Consider the following 13,986-nt stretch of genomic DNA (forward strand, 5'->3'; position numbering starts at 1 on the left):
GCTAATATATTTGCTCAAAGTCATACAGGTAGTTATAACAGAACCAGTATTTGAACCCAAGTTCTCTGAGTCTGAATTCATTGCTTTTTTTTTCCTTTAGGCTATAGTACATTCCTGCCCTTATCAATGTCTTTTGTAAAAACCCACTATTTCAGGTACAATCTGACCAGGGACCATCACCTTCCTCTTTCTGGACATTATGCCTCCCAATCAGAAACAATCTTTATGTTTTACTTCCTGCTTCTCTGTTCTCCAAAGTGCTGCTAAAACTACCCAGCAAGCTATGGGACTGATCTCTCTCAAGTCTGCCCTCCAATTGGAGTTGAAAATGTATGCTGTATCACAAGTATTGGTGCTTTGCTCAGCCTCCCCATAAAGGGGGGCCACTAGGAAAATGCACCCTAGACACTTTAAGCCATATGCAAATTGGTGTGCCTACTACTTGAAAATGTCGTATCTCCCCTAATAGTAAGATCCCTGAAAACAGGGACTATGTTGGATTCATTTTTTTATATCTTCCTTAGATCCTTACCTAGAGCTCTGCACATTGGAGGCACCCACAAATGTTGAGTTGAAGAACAAACTACAAGAACTTACCACCATTGCCTATCTCTTCAGGTGTCTGAAGAGAAAGGAAATGATTGCTACTGCTTCACTTAGTTTCCCTTTCTTGTGATCATTGGGAAGTTAATGGGAGTAAAGTGAACATTGGGGCCTTCATTTTTCTTCAGAGATTCTCCCCAGTGCTTTCCTCAAGGCGCTCATCACCTCCTTGTTCCTCAGGCTGTAGATCACAGGGTTCAGCATAGGGGCCACTACAGTATAAAATAAAGCTATCATCTTCTCAAGTTCAACTGTGGAAGTGGCGGGGGCCACATGTAGGTGAAGATGGTGGCCCCAAAACAAAAGGACACCACAGTGAGATGGGAGGCACAGGTCCCAAAGGCTTTGCGACGTCCCTGAGTAGAGCTGATATACAGAATGGCTTTAACAATCTGGGAATAAGAGAACAGGACCAAGGAGCATGGTAACATGATGACCACAAAACCTGAGAAGGTCACCATGATCTTGTTGAAGGAAATGTCCACACAGGCCAAACGTAGCACTGCTAGTGTCTCACAAACAAAATGATTGATAACATCTTTACACAGAGGAAGTCGAAAGGTAATAATTGTCTCCATGAGTGAGTTCAGGAAACCAGCAGCCCAACAGACAGCAACCAAAGCCATGCACAGACCTCCATGCATGATGACTGTGTAGTGTAGCGGAAAGCACACTGCCACATAGCGGTCATATGCCATTGCTCCCAGCAGGAAGAACTCAGTCCCAGACAATCCCAAAGAGATATACAGCTGAAATACACAACTACAGAATGGAATGGACTTCCTTGAGGAGAGGAAGTGGATGAGCATTTGTGGGACAGTGCTATTCACGTAGCAGATATCCACAATGGAGAGGATGGAAAGGAAGAAGTACATGGGGGTATGGAGTCTGGTGTCCAGCCTGATCAGGTAGATGATAAGGAAGTTTCCCAGCATAGTCACTAAGTACATAGCCAAGAAAAGGGCAAAGAGATAGATCTGAAACTTTTGGTCATTAGACAGTCCTAAGAGAATGAACTCACTCACCCATGTCTGGTTGTATTTGGCCATACGATGTTATTGTATAGGGATGGAAGGAGGAGATTAAGTGGAAAGACTCATGGTCTAGAAGAAAAGATAATTTCCTTGTAAGTAACATTTCTATTCAATTACTTCCCTTTAGAAATAGAAGGAAAATATTTAAATGTTTTGCCTTAAAAAAAAATCCTAGTAGTATTGAACTGATTAACAAACTCTACAACTCTAACCTTATGAGACTGATAATGTACTCCCATTTTATAGAGGCTAAGTGAATTGCTCAGATTTATAGCATTAACTAACATTCTTTTAATAAATTGGGAAAATAGATTTTCTCCACACTAGTGCTCTAAGAATGTTAATTTCTGAAATCTTACAAAGATTTGCCACAATATACCATTTACATAATCTTCTTTTACTGAGATCCCAGTTCCTCCCTGCCCAACACTTCCCTCAATATCTCAACATTTTCAATGGCGTGAAACCTTCTAACCTTGTACATGTCACATTTTTCTACTTCCTTCCCTCTTTCCCCAAAAATTCGTCTACCTCCCTAGTCTTGCTCCCCTGAAGTCACTAAAGCTTCAAATTAATATTAGGAAAAAATAAAAAATTGTAAATTATGGAATAATTTTGTTTTTTTAGGTTTGGGAGTGGGTGAAGAAAGGTGATCAAGTTACTTGCTGGGAATGGAAATTAAGATGGAAAGGGCAAAAAAATCAGTTTGTAAAACTTGCTTCAAAGGCTTTTCTAACCACCGAACTGAGGCTAAGGATAGAAAACCAAAAACTTTCTCTTCTCCTTCCACCTCCTTCCTTCAGAGCTGCAGGTTGCAAATACATTGAAAAATGTTAAGAATCAACCAATCATTTAATCAACATTTTTAAGTACCTGTTATGTACCAGGCACTGTGCTAAGTGGCTGGGGATACAAAAAGAGGCAAAAGACAACTTCTGCTCTCTAAGAGTGTATAATCTATTGGGGAAGATAAATAATCCATATTCAAGTTAAATAGGAAATAATTAACAGAAGAAAGATACTGTTAGTGTCCCTGAAGAAGTGTTGTACTCACTTTCCTCTTCAACCTTCACTGATAACAGATGAATAGAAGCAGAGAGTGGTGGGATAGGAGCAAGATGGTGCTAGCTTGTGCAAAGCTAAGAATGTCAAGCAGAAGGATTCTACCTAACTCAGGAGGAAGTAGGGAGTTACCAAAGATATTTTTAACAGATATAACTAGATCTTTTCACATTCTATAAAAAGATAATTCTAGCACAATATGAAGCACAGCAGGGAAGGAGAATCAACATTGGGATGACTATAAGGTAGTTAGTTTTCTACATTAAGTCCTGCCTTAGTCCAAATGGGTGATAATCAGGGCTTGTGACATGGGAACAGAGAATAGGAGAGAGATGGAATACACCTATCTGATAACTGATTAGATATAAAGCAAAGAAGAAAGAACCATATTCTTGGAGATGAGGGCAATGAGTATGGAGGCAGTAATTACAGTATTGTGCTGAAGCCACGGTAGAAAAGGAAGACTTGTATTGCTGCATGGTTAAACCCAAACTCTTTTCTGACTAAATAGGAAAGCTAAACACCTGTTAACTCAATTCAAAAAGTTTATTAAATACCCTCCATATGTTAGTACTGTGCTCGATGAATATATGTGTTTCATATATACATATGAAAAGCAAAGTAGTTCCTTTCTCTAAGCAGCTTATAACTGGGTGTAGGGTGTGTTGGCTGTCAAGGCCTTTTGGGGGCTCTTTCCACCTTTGGTGTCCACCTGTTTCACCCAACTCTCACCTGTGGCTCCAAAAAGCTGCAGCATGAGCTGCAGCCACACCCTGGTAAATCATTTTAGCAGACGGGCCAAAGCAGATTGAGGGTAACCAAAGGGTCTCAAACCCATTGGTGAGTTAGGGAGGTACCTACCCCAAGCATGTGAAGGCTTCCTCTGGTGAAATGAGTGGATGAGAACAATTTGTTCCAACAGCCATGAAGGCAAATGAAGCAAGAGATGTGAAGCACTTAGAGCTTGGTTAGACATGTCACCAAGGTCGTCCACTACATCCTGAGCCATCACCAGCCATCTTGTTGATATGATGGTTGCTACCCAACAACTCCAGGAGAAATGCCAGGAGCAGAACAGAGGTCTATACACAATGTTTGTAGATCTGACTAAGGCCCTTGACACTGTTAGTAGTGAGGGCTTATGGAAAATTATGTCAAAATTTGGTTGCCTGGAGAAGTTCATCAACATTTTATGTCAATTTCATGCTGAAGACCATGCCATCAGAGGAAATGATGACATGACTTGCACTTGACTTTGTTTTGAGTGAGGGAGGGCTGTGCAGGTTACCAGCGTCACTTCTCCTCCAGAACCACCTGAATCCAGTGACCAGATATTCATCAGGATGACTGGAGATGACCCAGGATGAGGCAATTGGGATTAAGTGACTTGCCCAAAGTCACCCAGCTAGTAAGTGTCAAATGTCTGAGGTGAGATTTGAACTCAGATCCTCTTGACTCCTGCACTGGTGCTCTATCTACTGCACCACAAATATATCTTTGATATTTTCTCATATATATGCTCACACAAGTGCCATACAGATCCATTGGCAGATATCATTATATGAACCCCAAAATGCACTCTCTCTTTCCCACACACAGATAACGTGTATATGCAGGTTGAAAGGCATATATATATACATATTTATATGTGTGTGTATATGTGTGCATATATATATAAACACATGCATGTTTATTTGTGTAAAGATGGCCTGAATAAATGTATGGGTTGGAAAATGATACAGAGAGAATATTTCTATTATACTTCATCATCAGATGTATAGAATGTCAATTCCTTTAAAATGCCAGGAACTTTGCTTTTCATGTCTCACCTAGAACCCGGATAAAAAACTGAGAACTCTCAATAGCTTCATTCTTCAGGATAGACCCAATGGTAATGTGTAGTATAAAATAAGTATGTGTATGTATGTGTGTGTGTGCATACATATATATTTGTGCATGTGAATGTGTGTGTGTGCATACATATATATACATATATATATGTATACACATATACAGGCATATATACAAATATTTCTATATATTGGGAGACCAAACCTTTACCCCATGCTAAAAAAAGAAATTCAAATACAGTCTTTCAGATTGACTCTTCAAAGGGATGTGAATATTTCATATTTATATTCTGCCTATATCTGTGCTGCTATTGCCTATATCACAAGGTCTCTTCCCAGTAGTTTATTACCTTTACGGAAAGGGGAGCTGTTTCCTATAACTTGACTCCAGATCCAGTACTCTATCTACTGTGCCACCTAGCTGTCCAACTTCTAAGTTAGTAATATTCAAATTTGAACCTAGTTTGTTTGAGGTTGGCAGGGCTACATTTATTCATTAGAACAGTTTTGTGTTATCTCTACTTTTTGTTGCATAGTTTTTACATTTAGGGCTGTGTTTCCCACAAATGATCCCAGCACCACCAGTTAGCTCTGAGGTACCTACCCATAAAGTTTTGCCTTCTTGTCCCAAGTGCTCTGAAAGAGGTTGGCCAAAGGCCTTTAACTGAGCTTGGTAACAAATAAATACCATGGATAAGATGGAAGACTGTGAAGAGGAGTTAAGAAAGTAAAGAAAGGGGGGCAAGGGAAGTAGGGAGAGGAAAGTAGGCTCTTTGAGGGTGAATTCAGCCCTGATTTCTCTTCCCTCCTTTTTTTCTTGTTACTCACAGAACAAATGTCATAAGACTCCTTGGCACCCAGTAGGCATACAAGTATGTACACTTCCAAGTATGAAAAATAAAGGAGACATGGCTGAAAAAGAACTAATTAACTTCTCTCTTTTCTTCCTAACTCACTCCCAAAGGAACCACCATCTTCCCAGTCATCCAGACTCACCCATGCCACATATCCAATTTCTATTACTTGTACCTCCATGATATCTCTCAGATTCAGTCTCTTCTGTCTTCTCTGACACTGCCACCACCTTGGGGTGGGCATCATATCATAACTGTACTATCATGATAGCTTTCTGCTTGGTGTCCCTGCCTCAAGTCTCTCCCCACCCCAGTCTAGCTTCCATTTAGCTATAAAGTGACCTTCCCAAAGTGTAGGTCTGATCACGCCACTCTTGCAGTAAACTCCATTGGCTCCCTGTCACCTCCAGGATCAACTATCAGATCCTTTGTTTGGCTTTTAAAACTCTTCCCAGCCTTGCTCCTTCCCAGCTTTCCAGTCTTTTCACTCTTTACTCTCCTCCACAAACTCTATGATTCATCATTCCTCCTGCTAACAGTGTCTTATTGCTCTTTCTCTGTAGCTGTTATAGGTAAGAACAAACACACATCACTCCTGTATAATTAAACCAGCCAATTTCTTTTAAAGACAGAGATACAGGAATCTTATACTGACAGGCTTAGAGAGGAGAGATCATAGATTGGAAGGTGAATTGACATTGGAAACCATCTAGTCCAACCTCCTCATCTTTCATATGAGGAAGCTAAAATCCAGAGACCTTAAGTGAGAGCCCAAGTCCACACAGGCTGTAAGTTTTCCATAGCTGTCTAGTCATTTTTCAGTCATGTCTAATCAATTCTCCATGACCTATTTTAGAGTTTTCTTAGCAAAGATACTGGAGTGGTTTGCCATTCTCTTCTCCAGATCATTTTACAGATGAGTAAACTGAGGCAAACAGGATTAAGTGACTTGCCCAGAGTCAAACAGTTAATAAGTGTCTGACACCAGATTTGAACTGACTCCAGGCCCAGTACTCTATCTACTGTGTCACATAGCAGCCCAGCTTATAAATAGCAGAACCCAAATCTGAACCTAGTTTGTTTGAGGTTGGCATGGCTGCATTTACTCATTGAAACAGTACTGCCATCTCTACTGTTTGTGCCATTATCTTTACTTTTAGGGCTACATTTCCCACAAATGATCCCAGTGGCACTAATTAGCTCTGAAGTGTACACCCAGCATAGAGAGTAAAGGAGTTTGGAGTAGATGGGTAGGGGAGCATTACTTTTCATTAATTCCCCTAACTAGGTGGAAATTTGGGAGCTACCAGTGCACACTGATCTTTTGCCTCGCCTAGTCCCTTATGGACTAGACATAACTTTATTTGTACCTCTTTCTATACTTTCCTAGGATAAAGAACATTGTAAGGAGCCAAATTCGAACTTGGTCAGCAGTAGAAGGGAGTAACTACTCACAATGTGACCTATCATAAAGCAGAATGGACTGCCACAGGAGGGATATACTTTCTGCTGAAGGCTTCAAAGCAAAGGCTGGTTGTGCTCCTATGATTATGTTATAGAGAGGATTCTTACTTAATAGTGATTAGAAAAATCAACTGTTTAGTAGAAACAGGAAAACTATAAGTACAACATTGTAAAAATAAATAATTTAGGAAGACTTCTGAAAATTTTCACGTAATGATCAACCCAGAGATGTAAAGAATAAAACTCACTCCCTGACAGAAAGATGGTAGCCTTGAGACCAAGAATGAATCCTACAGTTTGGACTTGGCCCATAAGAAAATTTGCTTTGATTGATTATGTTTATTTTTTGGAAGTCTTTTTTTTCTTTTAGGAGAAGGGAGAGAAATAAGTGCTTGCTAATTGAAAAAAATAATAAAAAAATAACCTGGGGGTTGGGGTGAGAGTGGAATGGATTAGGTGGTCTTCAGGGTCCCTTCCAATTCTCATACTGAAACCAAAATGAGCATTAAGAGCTTTTGTTTTTCAGAGAATATGAATGTGCTTCCCAAGGCAAAGAGAGCTACTTGCCAATGTTTCTCCCCTTTATTAAAAAAAGGAAAGAAATCTATTGCTTTCTCAAGAAGGGATTATAAATCACAGTGGTAACAGGGCTCATAAATTTAAAATTGGAAGCCAGTTTAAAGGTCATCTATTCCAACCCCCTTTAGATGGCTTCCAAGGTAGCTTCCATGTTTCTGTCTATGATCCTATGACTCATAAGTGATGAGACTTGCTCAAAGTCACCAAGGTAGGATCATTATTGTAATGAGCACTGAAGGCATTGGGGTTCTCTTTGTTCCCTTGATGTAAAGAATGGCAGAGATTTGTCAGGACCAGAAAGCAAGGCAAGGAAGTCCCTTTCTGGGAATACCCATGGAAGCCCCAGTTTTAGGAAGAAGACAGGGATCACAATCACACTCTCTGTCCCAGGTTTAAATTACAGGAATGAGTGGGTTCAGACATTGAGCTATGACTCCAGCTGAGAATCCTCTGAGGACAGAACCCATCCTGGGTACTTCTCCATAGTTTTCTCTTCTACTTAGCCAAAGTAGACTTTAGGAAATGCTATAAAACCTCCATTCTCTTAGATTTGGTCACCATAATGTGCCACTTACCTCTCCAGTTACCAAACTCAAAAATCATTTTTGCCAGAGGTTTAAGAACCCAAGAGGAGTGAAGGCATTCAGAAAACCTGGTTTCTCAATAAGCAGTAGTAAGCACTGAGGACTACAACCACCCAATAAGTCTATGAAACAATTAACTTACCTCTAGGGCAAGAGGCAATCCTTTGCTCTGGAAGAAAGGGCAGAGTTTGAAATTAGAATAAGCAACTTTCTTTGACCTCAGGGATAAAATCTCAAGTGATCAATTATTTTTTGCTCATTAAGTTTCTGTTATTTTTTTTTCCTTCCTGACTATACGGTCACTTATTCTTACCCAAAGACTTCATTTTCATTTCAACTTTCTGAAATTGGGACTGGCTTTTCCCATCTCAGGAATACTTTATGCGAGTCTCCATGTCAGTTCCTCAAAGGGATTCCCTTGAAGCTTCAATAAATATTTTCACATATTCTACAAAGGCAAGTAAACACACAAGTCAATCCGAGTACATATTTATTAATTACCTAATGCATACAGAGCATTAGCCTATGTACCAGCAAAAATAAAAAATTTAGACAAATCACAGTCCATGTTTCTTCCTTCCTTCCTTTCTTTCCTTTCTTCTTTCCTTCCTTCCTTCCTTTTCTTCCCCTCCTCCACCTTGACCTATGCTCAATAAATATATGATGCAAACATCTTCCACTGTTGAACCTCTTTCAGAGCATCTTTTTATGTTGCTTTTTTTCTAAGAAATGCTACTTTACTTCATCTATCCCCTTATTCTTATCCTGTTTAGTCCATTATGAATGCTGTTCTTTCATTTATGGAGCATTGCCTCATGTATTCCTTTTTTAAAAAATCTCTTTCTGCTCCTTAGGATAGCTTGGAACTTCTGTTCCTACCTCTATCCTATGTTTATGTCAATGCATTTGTAGATCTCCCCTCTTCTACATTGTTTTTATTTGGTGGGGGCTTCTTCATTGGCATATCACTCCTAGAAACATCAGTTTATGAAGGAAGCTGTAAAGTATGGTAGAGGTCATCAGCAACCAGACGTCAGGAGTCCCAGACTGACCTTTGACCTTACCATGATACCTGGCAGAATGAGTATTGTCTTTTCTACTCAGGATAAATGTAAGTGGAGGGGAAGGGGTGATAGTGCAGAGGTTCAGTCTAAGTCAGTAGCATGGATCAATGGAAAAATCAGGCAGGTGATACCATAAGTAGACCTTGAAACATGAGGTTGTAAGATTTCTTGTACTAGTTGTGATTCATTTGTAGTCTGGCCTGGAAATGGGAAGATGAATGGGCATATTACATATTTCAGTTTTCTAACAGTCTTTCACAAGGTTTTTATTTAAAGTAGTTTTTTCTCTTTATATCTTATTGATTCTTCTTTAGCAACTATATATCTCATCACTAATTCCTTTTAAGGTCAATAGGTTGATAGCATTATTATGTTGATAGCCTGTTGTTCACAGGATCGGTGCATTATGTGAATGAGGAAAGTCCATCAGGACTGAAGAAAGGTAGAAATTATAGAGATTAAAAAAATAAAGAGAATGGAGGGGGACAAATTCCAGGCCAATAGACTTGACTTTGATTATTAGGAAACTTCTACAAGACATCATTTAAAGGATGGTCAATGAATTTTAAGAAAAGAAAGCTTTTGGAAAACAAAGTGTGATTACAAAAAACCAGCACAGCTTCATCAAGAAGAGCTTGTGTCTCGTTAATATTCTTTTCATTTTTCATAAACTTAATAAATTAATCAGGAGAATATTACAGATATTGGTATCACTTCCTTGATGTCATGGTCCTCTTCAAGAAAGAAGGACAATCAACAACCAAGTTGTTAAAGAAAGGGGAACCTCTCTGTTGTGGCCTCTCAGTAAAGAAACCTACTAGTTGAAGTGCCACGATAAAACATTCACTAGTTTAGTATTGTTACCAAGACAAAGTTTGAAAGAATGGCATTCAAGGTCCTCAAGACTGGGGGAAAGGAAAGAAGCATTTATACAAGACCTACAATGTACCCATACAGTGCTGAGGACTTTACAAGTATTGCCTCATTTCATCCTCATTATAACCTTGCAAGGTATTTTTATTATTATTTTATTATTTTCATTTTATTTTTATTATTATTGCCCCCATTTTACAGATGAAGAGGCTGAAGCAAATGAACTTGAAGATGCTCAGAGTCACACACCTAGGAAATGCCTGGGACTGCATTTGAATTCAGGCCCTCCTAACTACAGACCAAGCTCTCTATCCACTGTACTACCTTTTTAGCTTTATCCTCAATGAATCCTGTAGATAGACACTGCTACAACTTGACTTGTTTTCCTCATTTTCTAAATATGTTAAAAAAGAAAGCTATATCTTTTGTGAATTTTGTGAACTAGTTGACTCTTAAATTATTCCTTTCCTGCATACTGTGTTGGTAAAATGGTATTATACATAAGGTTCTCCCTTTCTCTTGCTCCTTTAGGGTTAGAGGGGAAAGTAACTTTTTTACCAAGTAATTCAGTAGGAATTTTGAGTTGAACACTAAAAGCCCTCTTGCAACTTCCTGATGACATTATTTTGTCCTGTAATTACTCCTCATCATTGCCAACCACAGTTCCTCTTAGGATTAGGTTACAGAGACTGTTTCAGCTTCAAATTTCTTTCTTCATCTGCATTCCTTAACTGAGGGGCTGCTTCTTTTTCATAAAAGTAAGAGTCTATGGCATGTCCTTAATTTAAAACAAGAAATTTAGATACAGCTCTTTTAGAAAAGTGTCGCTGTGGATAGAGTATTGGGCTTAGAGTCATGAGTTTGAATTCAATCTGAGATACTTCCTACTTTTGTGATACTGAGCAAGTCATTTATCCTCTGTCTGACTCAGTTTCCTTATCTATTAAGTGAGGAAAATAATAATACCTACCTCCCAGGGTTGTTGTGAAATAGTATTTGGAAATCACTCTATAAAACTTAAAGTGCTACACAAATGCTAGCTATTTAATGTTTCTGTTGCTGTTGCTGGGGCTGGGACTATTATTTTCTCTCTATATTCCTAGCACCTTTCTAGTAACAAACTCTTCTTTTTACTCCAGAGGAAAGTTATGATCAAATTAGGGGGAGGTAGCTGATATTTGAAAGTTGGCAAATTTCTATTTGATACTCATTGATTTGCATATTAGATTGCCTCTAAGAAATAAAACCCTCACCTTGTTCTTTATCTCTTTCTGCTCTCTCAACTACAAGAGGACTTTGGCTGGGAGCCTGTCTGGGGTGCCCCAGGGTAACACTAGCAAGATAAGCTTGTGGTTGAAGAAGTTCTCCCAGCAAGTACAGAGAAATCTGTCTCCTTTCTTCAAGGCCAGAGGCTGGCCTGTCCAGAAAGAGGTTGCTACTGCCCTGATCTCTGTGCCTGAGTAACAAGATAATCTCATGAAATAGTATGTCCTGCCAAAGAAGTAAGGAAAGTCCAAAAGGTATGTTGGGGGTAGGATTGGGAAAGAGGCAATGTCTGTAGCATTCTGCCCATGGTCTTTTCACCTTTCACTATGTTTAATAAGGGCTTTCAAGATATAGCATACAAGGATACCATATCATATGTTTATGAGTTTGTGGCTTAAGCATACTATTAGCCACCAGGATCCTTTGTTATCTTAGGATTCCAAGGTAAACTATCAAACCCAAGCAAAAACATACAAACAAACAAACAAAAAACCCTTGGAAGTCCACTGGAAACTTTTCGATGGATGGCATGACTTTTAGCTTGACATTTAGAAATCTGGTCTGGGATTTATTTTACTTTAATCAGTTCCAAGGATGTAGCAAAAGTCTCAAGATAATGCACACATTTGCCATTAGAATCAACAGAGGCTCCAAGAAGGATTTCACCTTCTGCTATGTTCTAGGTGGTTCATCCTGAAGCTCTCCTAATTTCTCCCTTTTTCTTATTCTTCCTCCCTTCACTCTGTGACCAGAATATTTAATCTCAGAAAATTCCAACGACTGCTTAAAACCTGTTATAGTCAGATCAGAATTACGGATGGCATTTAAGGCCTTGTTAAATTTCTCAGGTCTAAATTTCCCCAGAAGCAGCTGATGAGGACTCAGGAAAGATAGGGGAATGATAGAGGAACCCCAAGACTGGAGTTCCCTGTGTAGGCCATCTGGAAAAGAATTTCGCAGACTCAAGCATTGTTGAGGTCAAGGTGGTAAAGATTTATTATGTTTTTCAGCAGGCAAGAGTTCTTAGGGAACCTACAACCTTAGAGGAGTGCAATTATAGCTTATATAGGATACTCTATAGTAAAACATGTGCTAAGTGTGATGACTAGATGATTCAGAGTTGGATTAGGGAGTAGTTAAGGAGTGATTAGCTCTTAAAGAAATATACTCTTTTAGTATCTACTGTGCAGATATTTTACCTAGAGTTCATCGGGAAATAGCCCAAGGTGGGGTTACATGAAGGTGTGATTTTAGGTCTGAAAGGTCTCTAAGTCAACCAATGGTCAGGACAGACTAAGGAATACTAGGCTGCTCTCATCAATGTCTAGTTAGACAAGATAAACGTAAGGGAGAATATATATGTCTAAGTCTAGGATACACACGATTGGTCGGTGAGTAGTCAATATTGTTATGATCCAGTACACAGCCAGTTCAGCCAGTTCATAGCTAGTTCAAACTAATAAATTCTATAGACGCAGCTGGCTATAGCAGGAAGGGAGATAATGGTTTGTTACTAGGGCAGGCTGTGTCCTTGGGCTGGGGAGAAACTGCCTGGGATAGTGTTTTGAGGCTAGGGAGAATTGTGATTTTTAGAGAGAAGTGTGGTTTTAGAACTGGGGTGCAAGAACATGCACCTAAGCACCCCATCACAACTACAAAGGATCCAAGCCCATTCAGGGGCAGTATTTGCTTATATCTGAAGGAAAGATTCAAGGGTATATTTAATCTGAAGTCAAGAATTATGAATTTATGGTCTTTCTATGGTTATCAAAGCTTTTTTGAGATTTGGTATCTTCATCAGGTGGTCAAAATATCCTTTGTATGGAATAGGCATCTGATTTATGGATAGCATTTTTGTACGTGTGTCTAATATAGACATTTCATCAGATTTTAGCACTAACCCAGTGAAGCCCATGGATTTATAGAATTCTGGCTTAAGTATCACTAAATATAATGACTCTCCACCTCTGTCCTAATATTTTCCAGAATCATCCCATCTTCTTGAAAAGTGTGGTTTCTCTAGAGGAATAGGACATAATATTAATGACATGTATTCCCAGCCTTTCTTCTTCAGGATTGTTTTTATACTAGTATTTTAATTTGTTTTTGTCTTTGTGTGTCTAGCACCTAACATAGTACTTCACATGGAAGTGTTTAACAAATACAGGAAAACGGTGAGCTCAATGATCTTAGACAAACATGGAAAAGGTCTGCCCTCATTAAAAAACAAGCCAGTGCCCAGCCCACTCTTCAGCCACTGGGCTGCTCCTGTTGCTAGGAGCTGATTAGCAGACTGCTGAAACAGAGACACTATCTGCCCAATGATGTCAGCTGCTCCTGGAGCCTATTTCTCTGTTTATTACTCTAAACTGGAGACCTTATGCCCTAAGTCTCGTCTAAAACCCACAAGGCTCATACTTTTGCCCACTTCCCTGTCAGGGCCTACCACTACCCTTATACTGCGGGCCTGAGATCTAATGCCCAAACCTGGGACTGAACATTGTTCTGGGCTTGAGCACAGCTGAACTGCTAATGGTGAGTTCTGACTGCACACCTCTGTGTCAGGCCTGTCTCTACCTCTCCCTTCCCACTCTCTTACCATAAATTACTGCAACTTTCCTCCTGTGTTGAGTAGCAGGAAGACCATGGGTAATGCTATTGCTGGGGACCTTACTCTAGCCTCCTATGCCAGGGACTACAACAGAAATCATCTATGAAAACTGGTGCCGCAAGTGACTCAGGTCCAATCAGAA

At 39.5% G+C, this 13,986-nt stretch overlaps 1 pseudogene; it reads right to left on the reverse strand.

Moving 5' to 3' along the window:
• Positions 1 to 717: 717 nt before the first annotated feature.
• On the reverse strand, positions 718 to 1,689 carry LOC140531196 (olfactory receptor-like protein OLF3; annotated as a pseudogene).
• Positions 1,690 to 13,986: the final 12,297 nt, after the last annotated feature.

The sequence above is a fragment of the Notamacropus eugenii genome, chromosome 3, assembly GCF_028372415.1.
Source record: "Notamacropus eugenii isolate mMacEug1 chromosome 3, mMacEug1.pri_v2, whole genome shotgun sequence".
In the NCBI taxonomy this organism is placed as follows: Eukaryota; Metazoa; Chordata; class Mammalia; order Diprotodontia; family Macropodidae; genus Notamacropus; species Notamacropus eugenii.